Raw genomic sequence first — 3,832 nt, forward strand, 5'->3', positions numbered from 1 at the left:
CTCCTCCTCCTCCTTTTTCTTCCTTCTTCTTCTTCTTTAGTTGCACTTGGACGTTCCTTTACGCACATCTCCACAATAAAACACACTGTCTCTTGCCATTCAGCTTGCCTTGGATGTTTTGGTTAACAGCCAGGTTTTTTTCCCTTGTTCCTATCCTCTGTTAGTTCTCTTCTTTTCTCTTTTGCCTTTTTCCTATGCTTCCTTACATTTCCCAAATGAAAAAAGTGGCGTCTGATATGCTGATATGCCCAGTACAAAGTTCAGTTTCAGCTTGTGGCGACAAAAACGAACGAACGTACATTCAAACAAACAAACAAACACATCTGATTACCAGTACTAGAACATAATATTATGTTTATATATATTTAAGCGCCCGCCTCCTGGTTTGACCAACTTCGTTCCTCGTTCATCTTACTAGTTACTGTTAGCTGTTAGGTGCCGACCCCACTCTTTTATTGCTGACACAGCCGTTATTTGTGTTATTCTACCGGCATCTGGGGTATACTGGTTAGGGGCATCACCCTCGCACGCCGGAGACCCTAGTGCGATTCCGTGTGGGGATAATTTTTTATCGAGTCTCTACAGGTCTTTCTTCTTGGATAAGCCCACCTCCCAAATGATTAATTATTCGTTTGGGCGTAAAAACGACTTCATTGTAAAGTGGTGTACGACTCAAGCACTACTCGTTAGCTGCTGTTGGTTGAAGGGCGCCACGGGTAGTTTTTACTACTATTCTTTCCCCCTTTTTTCTGTCTGTCTTACTTTTTCCTTGCCCAGAATGACCTTTATTGGGCAGGTGTGCTTCTGTTTAATCACACTAAATGGCCGTTATCTTGTCGATGTATATATGTATTTCTCTTTACTCACACTAAATGACCGTTATTGTGTCGATGTATGTACTTCTCTTTACTAACAGTAAATGACCGTTATCTTGTCGATGTACTTCACTTTACTTACACTAAATGATCGTTATTGTGTCGATGTGCATCACTACTTTATTTACACCAGTGACTAAATGACTGTTATCATGTCGATGTGGCTTTCTTTATATTTACACTAAATGACCGTTGTTGTCTGGCTTTTTTTCTCCACTATACTCAGACCAAATTATGATTGTTTCCGTGTCGATGTTTGCTGTGATACTCAGTCGAAACGGCCGGCTTCCTAAATCATTTAAATCGAGTTGATAAATGCCGTATCTTAGGGTCCTATCGTTTTCGTTTAACAGTGCGTTCATACCAGACCTGTCGGTTTGACGGCCGAGACAATTTTTTGTCGCCCGTCCGCGTTATTTCTGGTTTACGGCAGCGGTAAAATCTCAACGTCAACGACCATGCAACTAGGTGCTTGTCAATCTTTTTATACTCAGCTCTGATTTGAGAGGCTGAAATATTCGTCCCACCGACATACATGTCGTATTTCTAAGTGGGGTATTACACGATACCCGCCACCCCCGGTACCCAAATTACCAAATCACCCACTGCTGGGCGATATTGCCCAGTTTGTCAAGCACTGATGCTGCGTGTAGATATCACTCGTAGTTCGCCTGATATCTGTTTACCGCACCTTTTTTGTTGATACAAAGGTTACATTTGTTGCTTGCTTACAACGTGGATGCAGCAGAGTGCGAAGATTTCTTTCATCAACATGGGCGGACGACCAATAACATTGGTGTGAACGCACTGACAGCCGTCGTTACGGGTCGGCCGTTGTCGGTCGGCTGCCCGACACTTCTGGTATAGACGCACTGTTATTCCACTCTCACAACTACATGACCTTCAGCGTATGTACTCTTCTCCTACTCAAACTCACCGTTATTAAATCTTGCCCTCCGGAATTCTATGCCACCCCCCTCGCATGTTATAATTGAAAATCAGTGACAGGCGCGTTTTCTCCGACCCCCCCCCCCCCCCCCCCCCCTTCACGCTATTTTTTAACCATACTGCCTTTCCCTTTCTCCCTTCGCCGCCAGCCAAAAAAGGCATTTCCAGGTCAACGAGGGTGTTTGGGTTGCTCCCTTTTTTGGGGGGGGGGGGGGGGGTCAGTGGGGGGTCAGTGGGGGGTCAGCGGGTAAAGCTGGAACCGTTAGATCGACGAGCACCGAGAGCGCGCTGTTGTAGTGTTTTTCCCCAAGAGTGTCCGCGGAGTTAGAAAGATCTATCTGCAGTGTATTTCAGGTCATGTACATGTACTTTGAACTGACGATTGGTTTTGCTTGGCGGTCATCATTATAACAGTGCGGTCTACCGGTCTGCCTGCGTCAGTGGCGTTGGCGCGTCTGTGTGATCGCGGGTCGGGTTTCTAAGCTGTGGTAGTAGTATTGTGCTGGAAGTGTTCGTGGTTGGGATATAATCATCTCTAAGTGCTTTAATTGGTGAACTTCAAAAAATTATAATTGCATGTATTTCGTTGTAGCGGCCACTTGATACATACAGGGAAAGTAGAGATCGCATCATCAGCGGCTGTAAACACAGGTCGACTGCGGCGATGGGAGATCAAGCGTGAGTTGTGTGGGTTTTTTTTTTATCCCTGAGCTATGTGTTAATCGAACTGATTACGTGAACTGACTCTGTGCCTCGTTTTTAAAGAGGTTGTATTTAGAGCGTGATCTCGCCACTTGCGTAGCGTGTCTGTGTGCTTGTGTGTGATTTTTGTTCTAAGTGTTTTACGGCGCTCGCAACTTCATAAAGTCATATGAGGAAGTGGGAATCATTAAACATTTTTTTGTTTGGTTTTAATTAATTTTGAATTTTGCCCGGATGGCCGCCGAAGCCTACTCATATTGATTTTTAGGAAAACAAAGGGATCTTTAACGTGCTCAACTTGCACACGGGACCTCCGAGATTTTTTCGCCCTAATCCGAGAAGGCTAGGAGTAAGAACTTACCTACCGTAAGATAAGGGGTGTGGCTGAAAGACAACAGTAAGAAGGGGTCAAGGAGTAGGAGTAGAAAGGCAGCGGAAAGAGTCAGGAGCTCAAAGGAGGGGGCAAAGGGAGAAGAGGAGCGAAGAGGGGAGGCAGAAAGTGGAGACGAAAGGATTCAGACAACAGAACATTATTTGAGCTGGAAAGGTGAAAGCAGAATATTTTTTAAAAAGATTTAGAGACAAAAATGTTCCGCCGTTGTCTGGTTTCGAACCCGGGACGTATTGAATGAGAGGCGAACACCGTGCCTCCAGAACACGAGAGCCCCCTGCTTATGTGTGGTTGTGAGTCGACTTGAGGCTTTGTTTTTGGAGTGTGAGAGCTTATGGTGGTAATATATTATTATAAAGAGAATCGCAGTACGTGTCGAGAAAAAAAATGTGATAGCCTGAAGTTTCACGCTTTGCTGAATGGTAGCAGACGACCGGAGATGAGTAGAGAATTGGAACGGAAGACAACTTATGAGAATGTGAAAATAATAATAATAATAGTAACAACAACAACAACAATAATAATAATAATAATAATAATAATAATAATAATAATAATAAATGATGGAGGTGATGATTTCGATAATAATAATAATAAGGATAATACTATTATCATTATTATTATTATTATTATTATTATTATTATTATTATATGATAATAATTACGTGATAAAAAAAGTGTCAGCAGCGAAATTTGGACAAAATATAGATCTGGTACATTTGCACCAATAGCGGTTACGACAACAGTGATAGGATTTGGAAAAAAACGCCTACAATTTTTAATTGAAATGAAGAAATATACAAAAAATGTAACTGCTCTGTTCGACCTCCATATTTGATTACCTGTCTGTCTGTCTGTCTGTCTGTCTGTCTGTCTGTCTGTCTGTCTGTCTGTCTGTCTGTCTGTCTGTCTACCA

Source organism: Aplysia californica, unplaced genomic scaffold (genome assembly GCF_000002075.1).
Source record: "Aplysia californica isolate F4 #8 unplaced genomic scaffold, AplCal3.0 scaffold00784, whole genome shotgun sequence".
Taxonomy (NCBI): domain Eukaryota; kingdom Metazoa; phylum Mollusca; class Gastropoda; order Aplysiida; family Aplysiidae; genus Aplysia; species Aplysia californica.